General features: G+C 46.2%; 1 protein-coding gene across 13 annotated transcripts in view; it reads right to left on the bottom strand.

Annotated features, from left to right (window-relative positions):
* ablim2 (actin binding LIM protein family, member 2) overlaps positions 1-12366 on the bottom strand; it is an 84421-nt gene that overhangs the window by 46288 nt on the left and 25767 nt on the right. The gene's annotated exons all lie outside the window — the stretch shown is intronic.

Genomic DNA, 12366 nt, shown 5'->3' with positions numbered 1-12366 from the left:
GGTTTCAATTGATAGACAGACAGATGGATGGTTAGATGAATGAGTGGGTGGGTGAAGAAGAGAGGTATTGCGAGACGAAGAGAGGAGAGAAGAGATGTGATTTGGGGCTTGCAAATCTCAGCCATGCTGCCGCCTAACCTTGCATAATCATATCCTCACAAACTCACACACACACACACACACACACACACACACACACACACACACACACACACACACACACACACACAGCAACCTGATGCCACGGTGAGTCTACAGCTCTCAGCAAGCTTGGCTTTCACTCGACAGATAAATTTAAACCAGTAGCAAGGCAGGTATGGCTGCCAAGCAGAGTAGAGAACCACTCCTGTCAACAACACACACATGCAGAGAGTAGAGAACCACTCCTGTCAACAACACACACATGCAGAGCCAAGAGGAGAGGAGATGAGAGGAAAGGAGGGGTGAAAGAGAAGAGAAGAGAAGAGAAGAGAAGAGAAGAGAAGAGAAGAGAAGAGAGGAAGAAGAGAAGAGAAGAGAAGGAAAGAGAAGAGAAAGGAAGACAGGAAGAAGACAGGAGGCAACAGGACAGGAGGGCACAAAACAAGGGATGCCAAGAGGAGAGGAGAGAGGAGAGAGGAGAGGAGAGGAGAGGAGAAGAGATGAGAGGAGAGAATATAGATGAGAGGAGGAGGCCCGCTGACTAGACAAGAGCTGAGCTGACGAGTCGAGACAAGAAAACAAAACTGAGGACTTTAACCAGAGAGTGAGCGAATGTGCAAACAGCAGTGGCTGTCTGCAAACACACAAACAGCCTGTGATGGGTGACACTGTGGACGTGTGAAGTGCAATGTTGTTCTATTATGAATAAGTATGGACCCTTTCAAGAGAGTTCCATTCTCAGCATCATAGTTGGCCCCACAAGACTTCCGTTTTAACATTCCATATGTTATCTTAATGCAGAGGAAGTAGATTGGGGCCCAAATAGAACGTTCAAGCATTGTTTTTGTTTTTATTGTTGAAAGGGTCCATAGCAAAGCTTCCTTGACAGACACCACAAGCAGACTGACCGCATATCAAAGATCCTACTGCGCTGTAGTGGTGACATCCACGGTGCCCGTGTGGTATGTGGATATTTACCTATGACATTAGTACACCTGTCTGAAACACTGGAGGTATCACAGGGCCTGTCTGAAACCTCAGGCCCTCAAGGATCTTTAAATGGATTATGAGAAGGTGTGACTCATGCGCATGCACAGCACCATGCTAATGACTTGCTGGGCTGTGGGAATGTGCGAAGAGGTGACAGGGACGCATCAGGGAGGGAGTGGTGTTCTGCTTGTGTACGGAGGAGGAGAGAATGGGAGGCTGAGAGGATGACATGAATGGGAGGAATCGGATGGAGGGAGGGGATGAAAGAGATACGAATGATCTGTCACTGCTTTCTCAGTATACGTAGGCGTGGTCCGAATACTTGGGTGAAAATGTCACACAGTTGGAGTCGCTGTGGTAACATTAGCAGGAAAACACAAAACATGTGATCAAGATTGTTTTCCCATTCAGTCACCTACCAGTAAATTATGGCTTACTAATTTAAGGGTCTATATAAATTGTTATCCTCATTGGTCAGTTTTTGGGTCAGAGGTCAGCCATTTTCCCAGCATTTCTGCCAATGTGCCAGGGAGACACGGTGTCTGTGCCCGCACATACCCTGGCACGGGGAGGAGCGAGGGGTTCAGTTACAGTGTCCCCACATTACAGCATACCAATCTAAACGCCCACCACCACCCCCTCCATGGGGCCCTGGCAGTACACACACACACAGAGTAAACACACTCCCCTACACACACATGCTCACAAACTATCACTCTCCCTTATACACACACACACACACACACACACACACACAAACGCAAACAAATAGTAAAATCTCTCTCTCTCTTCTCTATCCCTTCTCTTCACTCTCTTTTCTTCTCTCTCATCACTTATTTCTCTCTCTTCTCTCTCCCTCCCTCCCTCACTCTCTCCTCTCTCTCTCTCTCTCTCTCTCTCTCTCTCCTCTCTCCCTCCCTCCCTCACTCTCTCTTCCCTCTCTCTCTCCCTCTCTCTGACTCTTGCGGCTCTGTCTCCATGTTTGGGTGGAGGGTACTGTATGGAGGCCCCAGCACAGCACACAGGGCTTTGGGGGAATGTAATCTATAGTGGCCGATGCTCCATCACATGACTGGGGCTTCGTGCGGGCTATGTGTTAATGAGAGAGGGCATTCCTGTTAAAGCTGAAGCTCATATAACACAGAGCAGTGAGAGAGAAGAGTCACGGACACTGTGGCGCGGCCAGTCACCGCTGACCACATCAGGGAGGCCCTCTCGGCTAACACTTTTTACTGAGACCATCTGCTGAGAGGTTTACCACTGCTGGGTTAAAACCACTGCAATATCAAATAATACATTAATCATGAGTCATCAAATGGCCTAATATGTAAATCATGAGTCATCAAAAATACTCCATTGTAATCAGCATGAAGTTCCCTGAGGAAGAGTCAGGGGGGTCCCCCCTAACATGAAAAACCAAAGGTGTTCTCAAAGGAAACTGAACATTTTGTGTTATGACGTTTTTGCAGGGAACAACAACTCACACTCTGCTTGTCTGATGACAGCCCAACAACCTCCCAACATGCATGAAATGTGTCCGTGCACTGACAACAGTCATCTGGTCCAATGGCAAAGTAAAGGCCAGTGAACACCGCAGTGCAAAGCTCATCATGGCTCATCTGCTCAACGCTCCTCTTCCTCTGGCTCTCGCTAGAGAGGGATACTGTAGTCAGTGTGCTGGTGTTTGCTGGGGGGTTTTTGGGGTGAAATGAGATCAAGAGACACGGATGAATAAACCAGCACCTCTCTGATGGCATCCCCGGCGTCTCGTCTCTCTCTCTCTCTTTCTGCCACTGGCTTGGCTTGGGCCCAAGGAGCCCTGCCGAGACAGGTCACCTTCAGACCCCACACACACACACACACACACACACACACACACACACACACACACACACACACACACACACACACACACACACACACACACACACACACACACACACACACACACACACACACACACACACACACACCTCTCTCCCTCTTCACCTAATGATGCCAAACAAAGGATGTAAGGACTGCTGCAGACAGAGACTCCTCATGCAAACCATGTATAGTAGAGAAGAGTAGAGCAGAGAGAGCAGATACAGAATTTGGCTTATTCTGTTCTGCTAAGGTCATAGTGTCCATATTCACTCCTTTGAACATGACAAGCCTCTTCATGACGACAGCTGTTTGATCTCTGACAGAGAGACCATTGACCATTTTGCTAAAAGAGGTTGTGGACAACGGTTCCGTATCAAACTTTCAGAGGCGCATATGACCTTACTTTGTGAGAGGAGTTTCAAGCATTCTTACTTGCTTACATTTCTTTATCATAGATGTTTCATGCGTTCTCGATGCCAGCTATTCAGATACAAGCATCTGATTAAACCGCATGAGCTGTAGATGCTGTTTATGAAACAATTTGTAAATGACAGTGATGAGAGATCAAGATGGTATATCTTTGAGATAAGATACAATCTTAATCGTATGTGTCTTTAAAAACAACTGACACTATCCCTCAACAATTCCAGACATATACACAGCTATTAACTGGAAGGTGAAATCTGAGGTCATATGCCTGCTATGTTTACTGTCAGTAACACCTATAATATACAACTCAACACAAAGGCATCGATCAAGATTTGGAATCTAGACAATACACATACATCACCTCTATGGTGATGAATGCTGCCATATTGGCTTTTGTACAGTGTATATATTATAAATGACTTAGATGACTGTCTGAAGTTCATTTGTTGAGTGCTGTTGGAGAACAGAAGCCCAACCCCTTTTGGCATTAATGTCTATCCATCGTCTTTTCGTCTGTGCTGGGCTGGGCTGATAATCCCGAGTTCACTCAACCTAATGAGGAATTTTCCACAAGTTTTTCCTTATTCCCCTCCTCACATCAACCCCTCATACAGTACATACACACACACACACACACACACACACACACACACACACACACACACACACACACACACACACACACACACATTGTGAGGTTCACACACTCCCTCCAGCGGTTGGGCCTCTTACCCAAACAAACTGGAGTCAAAATCCTATCAGAATGAGCTCTAATTTGAGTGATGACCTTTCGCAGTGTCACACCCCTCGCCTGCTCTCTCAGCGCTAATGCCTCGTGTGTCACCGCTGGAGCAAGGACGCGTCTCCTTTCCGCTGCTTTCCAGGGGCCGCTGGGCTTTTGTTTTCCCAGCCAAGGTTCCCCAAGGTCGTGTACTGGACTCGAGTGAATGCTCTTCCTTCAGAGTCTCGCGTATTGTTTCAGCACAATGGCGCCTCTTTTCTGACAAGTGCAAGGTCAGCAACTCACCGGCTCCCACTGGGACTAACCAGTAAACTAGGAACTAGAATTCTGAGTGTGTATGTGCGTGTTTGTGTGTGTGTGTGTGTGTGTGTGTGTGTGTGTGTGTGTGTGTGTGTGTGTGTGTGTGTGTGTGTGTGTGTGTGTGTGAGCACATGTCTGTAGTGTGTGTGTGTGTGTGTGTGTATGAGAGTATGTGTGTGTATGTGTGTGTGTGTGTGTGTGTGTGTGTGTGTGTATGTGTGTGTGAGAGTACATGTGTGTGTGTAAAAAAAAAACTATCCATCAACATGTTTTTTTTTTTGCCCAACCTAAGCGAGTGACAAAAGGTACTCCAACCACTCAAAGGCACTCACAGGCATGCAGAGCATACGTGACCCTGAAAAGCAACATTACTTTAACCCATGCATCCCTGATCTGACACGAACACGACCTCTTCATCTCAACACGCTTGAGCAACCCATCAGTGCAATAACTCATCTATGGAATGTGGATAGATCTGAGAGCTACTTATGTCTGATAACATCCCACAATGTGACTATTGTTGCAGTCACACCTGCTGTGTACGTTACCTTATGTAAATGTTCAGGTCTACTGCTCATATCAAACAAGACACCTTCCAAAAAAGCAGACTTTGTAAGTGTAATTCAGATTTATAAAGAATTTTGTTACTTGGTTGGAGGTCAACTTTAGTCAGAATCCTTATCTACAAAGTATACTTATTTGGGCTTAGGGTAAGTATACTTTCTCAAATGAAGTTGCTTTTGTCAAGAGGGATACTGACTAGTGTTATGTCATGTTTCAAAAAAGGCAGAACAGCTGTCACTTTCCAAATACCACTAAAGGGACACAAAATCACGGCAATCAGAGGGAACAACCAGGGGAAATATGATCAGGCTATTAGCTAATTGGCATCCGCAGTGCTCTGCCTCTCCCACAGATGACTGGGCCCATTCACTTCGGGGAGCGACCCAGGACACAATCCCATTCTGTTTGATTTCGAAACACTCCAAGCCTTGGGTTGTTGCTGGTTTGGACAGCGAGACAGGACTGGCTTGGGCTCTTGGAACAACTCCCCTGGCTGCATTTCAACAGGCGAACTCATCTAGCAGGGAAACGGTGATGGACTTGTTAGCCCAGCCTAACTTGGACTGCAAAGCCAAATGCCAATCTTCTCCTGGCGGAATGAAATCAACACACCCAGCATCAGACGAAAGCTCTCAGTACCAACTGACAACTCAAGAAGGCACGAAATGATTAAATTTAAGACATATTTCATTTCCCACATTCCTTTGCATCAACACATGGGCATGGGGGCGTGGACATTTCTGAGTTGCATTTTCATGAATCCATCTCAAATTGTATAATCCGATTATAATTCTGCACGCTGTCAGGGAATAAGTGGTTCACTTCAGTTTAGAGAAGCTTCAAGCCATTTTAGGACAGAAAGTACATTTTTACTACATGAACAAAACCACAAACTGCTTAAATGCGAGTTGTAGCTTCTCTACTTCCACTGAAACACCTGAGAACAGGTGAGTTAACATTATAATCTACCAGTGACCATTCAATATTATTCTCATGAATCAGCACCAAGGCCCTCAAGTCTTGGCTTCCAAGATATTAAAACCCTCACTCTAAAGGCAAGTCAATTTACCTCCACAGTGATACTGACTTTGCCTGTTTCCGGGTCTGTTTTCTGCTTCAACCTAATTTGGAAAAGATGGATAGAAAAAGGGAGGAACAGAAACAATCGGGAAAGAGATAGAGACCTCATGAATTATTACTATGAGTTTAATATTAAAGAGGACCCAAAGACTCAGTGTGTGTGTGTGTGTGTGTGTGTGTCTGTGTGTGTGTGTGTGTCTGTGTGTGTGTGTGTGTGTGTGTGTGTGTGTGTGTGTGTGTGTTTGTCCAAATAACTGCGAGTGAGAGGATATGAGAGCATTTTCCAGAGATCATCTGGAATCCCTGTCTCTACTGACCATATGTCCCGGTCCCCCAAATTCTCATTTCCATAAGATGGAACACGCTACAATATAACTGAACATATTCAACTGATCTTTATTTCTCTGCTGTGATAGTCCTGATAGTGTTGCGTTTGCACTGGTGCATCGCTAAAGTCAGGTTTAATTGGTATGGGGGACAACCTTAAGATGTGAACATGACCCTATAATGCACCAAGGTCACTTGGTGAAACAGTGTGTGTGTGTGTGTGTGTATGTGTGTGTGTGTGTGTGTGTGTGTGTATGTGTGTGTGTGGTATCATGTGTGTTCATTGCACAGCGTACTAAATCTTCATAACATCAAATTCAGTCTAAATAATTTAATTCTGCAGTGGCTGAGGACACAAGAGAGAGCCATAAAAGGACTGAATAGCCGAAACATCTGCCCAGACAACCCATAATTAAGAAGATGGGGTTCCTAAATAACCCTGTTAATGGCATAGCTACTTGTGCCAGTGTGTTTGTGTGTGTGTGTGTGTGTGTGTGTGTGTGTGTGTGTGTGTGTGTGTCTATGCATGTTGTGTGGTTGAATGTGAATGTACATGTGCACATACTGCACACAGAAGGGCATCCTACAGTAAAGCCTTTATTCAGATCAAATGCATGAGCTGCACACGTTTGCCTGTTTGCTAGTGATACGCAAAGTGAGCCGGACTGGCAAGTCACCACCCTGAACAGTCAGCAAAGGTCACACTAGATAGAATTCAGAATAAAGAACATTTATTAAGAGTCCTGCAACCCAACCCTGTAAGCCCTCAGACTGGTTTTGTAATGTTCTGTCATACTGCATGTGCTGGACTTGGTCACCCTTGCTGCTGGCACTTTAAGTATTTTAAAGACTGGGAAATAATATCTCAGACTGAAGCAGATACATTTACTATAGACATTTACTTAGTTGTCACAATGCAAAAATAAAGTCCAGGCTCTATGTGAGGATAGTTGAGCAGCTTGAGTGTTGTATTTCATAGGATGTTTTATGGAAAGCCATTAAGAGGGGAGGCGGTTCAGCTCAGCTGTCAAAAGAACAAACAGGGATCTACTTTTGCCATGTTCCGGAATGCCGAGTGCCTGAGTGTCTGCACGTGGCTTCCTGTGTGTGTGTGTGTGTGTGTGTGTGTGTGTGTGTGTGTGTGTGTGTGTGTGTGCATGTGTGTGTGTGTGTGTGCGTGTGTGTGTGTGTGTGTGTGATTCTAAAGTACAGTATGTGTGCATATACCTCTTGTAGTGTAGAGTGTGTGAGGATGGTTTTCTGTGTGTGTGTGTGTGTGTGTGTGTCTGTGTGTGTGTGTGTGTGTGTGTGTGTGTGTGTGTGTGTGTGTGTGTGTGTGTGTGTGTTGGCTTGCCTGATGTTTGGTCCAAATGGCCACTGCCACCCCTCTCTGTTTACCTCACTTCCAGGAATGAAAGAGGATTACTGGACACAAGGTGGGTAGAGCTAAAGTGAGAGAAGAGAATGTGTGTGTGTGTGTGTGTGTGTGTGTGTGTGTGTGTGTGTGTGTGTGTGTATGGTTCACATTCAGTGTTGTGCTCGCTTAGAATGACATCACACAGTGACAGAATAACCTGAGGCCAACAGCTCTTGGGACATCTTTCCCCCAAAAACAGGCCTCACTCACACACACACACACACACACACACACACACACACACACACACACACACACACACACACACACAAACACAGAGTCTCTGCAGTCTTGCCAGGCTTGCTTGATACCCATCACTCTGCATATTTACAATGCACAAAAAGAACAGGACATCCTCTCGACCTAGTCATGAAGTAACCAAAGTAGCTCATGCAACCATAACTACTGTACAGTTGCTGACACACACTCACACACACAGACTCTTTCCCATATGACACAACCTAATCAGCGTTCTAGCAGCCGTGTTGTATTTAAAGCACTTCTTTAAAAGACGCGGATCCCACCTCCTCGCCCAGTGGGATTCTTAACGCAGACAGCAACAGGAGCCACAGCCCTGCTCTCTCTCAATTTCAAAGAAATAAACACGGACGCAACAGAACAAATAAAGTATAGATGGGTCCTTTTATGAGTTGGTCAGAGACTGTGTGTAGGGAGCAATTTTGTGTGTGTGTGTGTGTGTGTGTGTGTCTGTCTGTCTGTGTGTGTGTGTGTGTGTGTGTGTGTGTGTGTGTGTGTGCGTGTGTGTGTGTGTGTATGTGTCTGTCTGTCTGTGTGTGTGTGTGTGTGTGTGTGTGTGTGTGTGTGTGTGTGTGTGTGCGTGTGTGTGTGTGTGTGTGTATGTGTGTGTGTGTGTGTGTGTGTCTGTCTGTCTGTGTGTGTGTGTGTGTGTGTGTGTATGTGTGTGTGTGTGTGTGTGTCTGTGTGTGTGTGCGTGTGTGTATGTGTATGTGTGTGTCTGTGTATGTGTGTGTGTGTGTGTGTGTGTCTGTGTGTGTGTGTGTCTGTGTGTGTGTGTGTGTGTGTCTGTGTGTGTGTGTGTGCGTGTGTGTGTCTGTGTGTGTGTGTGTGTGTGTGTGTGTGTGTCTGTGTGTGTGTGTGTGTGTGTGTGTGAGCACACGTGCCGAGAGCCCGGGTGCGGCTGCTTTGAGCTGCTGCAAATCCCTGCAGTGAGAAATAGCGCAGTAATGCTGTCATCGCAAGGCCGTCCGTCAGAACAACAACAGTAGAAGAAGGAGAAGAAGGAGAAGAAGAGGGAGGAGGAGTAGAAAAAGGAGAAGGAGAAGAAGAAGAAGGAGAAGAAGGAGGAGAAGAAAGACAAGAGGAGAGGAAACGAGTGGTCTCAGCTGAATCCTTTAAAACACTGAGGTGCTAGGGATGTGGGGGAAAAAATACCAGAGGAATAATAAAATAAAAATAAATAAAATAAAAAATAAATAATAAATAAAAAATGTTTTCCCATGCTAACAAATGACTAGCGGGTCATAAGAGCGGGTGTGACAGGACGTCAGGCACATCCTGTAAAAACACGCCTTCCTTCCAAGACACTACAGCAAGAATGCTGTAAAAAAAGAAACAGCGTGCCAAACTGCATGATGGGAAACCCAGATGTGGTCCTGAATGGTTAGTGTTCCGCACTGTGCTCTTTTATTGTCTGTTACATCATTTGAAAGGATCGGACACACTCTCATGTCCAGCAAAAGCCTGCTCAGCTCACCGAAAGGCTTTGGAATGGTGGTCATATTTATGGGAAGTAAATGAAGAGATCTTCGAGTGAAACATCTGACATGTCACCATGACAGGAACATATATGGGAAATGTGATCTAAGGTGTGGGAAGTATAAAATTAGTCTCATTAAACATTATGGGGTTTCAGTTGGTTTGCCTTCATGCCTATCAATTCAACTAGTGCCGAAGGTGTTGAAGTCGGTGCAGCATACAGATTCCTAGAGAAGAGGTCCTGGTTTTATTTCTACTAGTAGCCTACACCTACAACATCAAAAGCATCAACACAATCAACACAATACACTTTTCAGATCCAACATATCTAGACTCCATCTTAACCGGAGGTAGGCTATCTTGTAGCACTACCTACAACTGGACTTGCTAATTCATCAACTTACCACCTGACTAGAACACTTGACTGTATGGAAGTTGCACTCAATGCTGCACCATCTTGTCGTTATCGCACTGTACCTTGATTGTTTCCCTTGTTGGAAGTTGCTTTGGTTAAAACGCGTCAGCCAAATGTAATTTAATGTAATGTAGAAGGTATCTAAGAAACGTCTGTGACGGGGCCTAAGAGATAGATAAACATGTCAGGCCAACTTCATCACAACTCCGACACTCTTGCACTTGCAGGTCCTTCTCCTGGAGACGGATGTATTAAATTAAACCGCTGCCAGGCAACGCCGCTAATTGCAGTGCTGGCTAGCGTTCCGCTAATGACTTCCCATGCGCTGCCCTTCACGCCACGCGCTGGCACCCGTTGCCACCCCCTCCCCTGGCACTGCACCCAGCTCTAATTGGCGCTAGGCATGAAGGGGTCGCGGGACCTTTTTGATTCACTTCCAGGTCGTCAGGAGTTTTCGCTGGAAGAGGTGTGGGGGATGTGCCCCTATCTCTCTCTCTCTCTGCCTCACTGGGGCAGGGGCCAGGGCAGTCACCTAGAGCTGCTGTCTCTCATTTAAGGGCTCTGCCGCTTTCTCCATTTGGCCGCATGACAGAGGGGTGAATTGAACTGTGTGTGTGTTTTTGTGTGTGTGTGTGTGTGTGTGTGTGTGTGTGTGTGTGTGTGTGTGTGTGTGTGTGTGTGAATATGTGTGTGAATTAGTGTGTTTTTGTGCATTATGTCAGAGTCTGGCAGCAATAAATCAGAACATTTTACCTAATCTGATTTTTCTGCATTCCTGCAATGGAATCTTAGAACACATAGCTAGTGAGGCTCGGGAGACAAGGTACTTCCCGTCATAAAAAAGAACAAGGATTAACCATATGAGGACAGACATTTTTTAAGGGGTGAGCCAGATAGGTAAAGTGGAAGAAAGAGCCCCAGCTGTGCTCCTCACTCTCCACGTGCATTCTGGGATATTAATACCTCCCTGTCCCATTCTAGCCACACGTCCTTAGAGGTAGAGCCCACGGCAATCAAATTACACCCGTTCCTTCCATGCTCCTGAAACAACAACATGTTGATTGGCTGGAATTGTTTATGGCCGTGCCCAAGCCACTATGTTTGTTTCCCATTCACAAAGCCAGGACTGTGTAGAGACATCGAGCGTGTGCATGCACACTGAGATCCCTCAGCTAGAATCACACACTGCACCTTTAATATTGACATGTTCCGATTTAACTTCTGTGGTGCAGAACTGAATAGAGGCGCTAGCCCTCCTCCCTTCATCTCCCCTCTGTCTACAGAGCAATTTACCTTCTATATTAAAAATCCCAGTGAAAGCATTCATTTGCAGCAGGCATAATGACTCTCTCACCATTACTGCTACCCTGACAAACATAAACACACTCCGACTGATGGAGGAGCCCGTGGCTTTATCAAAGCTGTAATTGCCCATAAGTGAGTAATCTTTACTCTTACAGCGAGGTCCCTGGAGCTAGAACTATTTCTTTTTTTACAAGGCACCCTGTAAATCGGGCAGGCAGCAGTAGAGCTTGAGAGAGGGGGGATGAAGTGTTCGCTGCATGGACAGGCTAGTCCGCGGGGGGAATGCTGTCATGCCACTTTTTTTTTTTTTAATCTCTCCGCGGAGCAGCGTCTGTTGTCTGCTCCTGCCGCAGTGAAAGACAGGAATGGCCAGAGAGGGTGTAGGGGGCCAACTGAGGGTGGGGGGTGGTTGATAGAAGCGGGCGTTTCACTCACTGATGTAAGAATAAACGCGCTAACACTCTAGGAAGCGCTCCGACTGTGCTCCGACCTCGGCGTCGCCCGGCAACCGCGGGGCTGTGTTCACAACAACACTGCGCTGACACTCACATGTGAGAGCAACTGGTGGGGTGGGGTGGGCTGGGGGTTCCCGGCAGGAGAGCATGTAGGCTACTCACACACACACACACACACACACACACAGACACACACATAATTACTTGTAGAAGTACACACAAGCATATAAGAACACACACATACACAAATACACATACATACAGTACATATGCTCACACATGAAAACGTTCTAAAGCGTTCGAAAGTAGGCAGAGACAGGACACTGAAATCCTGCCGGCTGCCGACTGTTTTGGATTCACACATCTGCGTGAAACAAATCTGTTTGTTTTAAGTTAGGAGTTCACAACCGATACCATCTCAAAGGCGTCAGGGTCTAGAGGGCACCTGAACTCTCAGCAGGTCACTGTGTGAGAAATGAGCAGCAGCAGCCTCGCTGTTAAAGGGGCCCCTACTTTACAGCAACCTCTCCAGCTATGCAGGGAACGTCCATACTGACCACAGAGGTCGTACCAGAGGCCCCATCAGGGTCATCACACA

The sequence above is a fragment of the Alosa sapidissima genome, chromosome 18 (genome assembly GCF_018492685.1).
Source record: "Alosa sapidissima isolate fAloSap1 chromosome 18, fAloSap1.pri, whole genome shotgun sequence".
NCBI lineage: Eukaryota > Metazoa > Chordata > Actinopteri > Clupeiformes > Clupeidae > Alosa > Alosa sapidissima.
The sequence above is the reverse complement of the archived record's forward strand: the minus strand, read 5'-3'. Positions and strand labels throughout refer to the sequence as shown.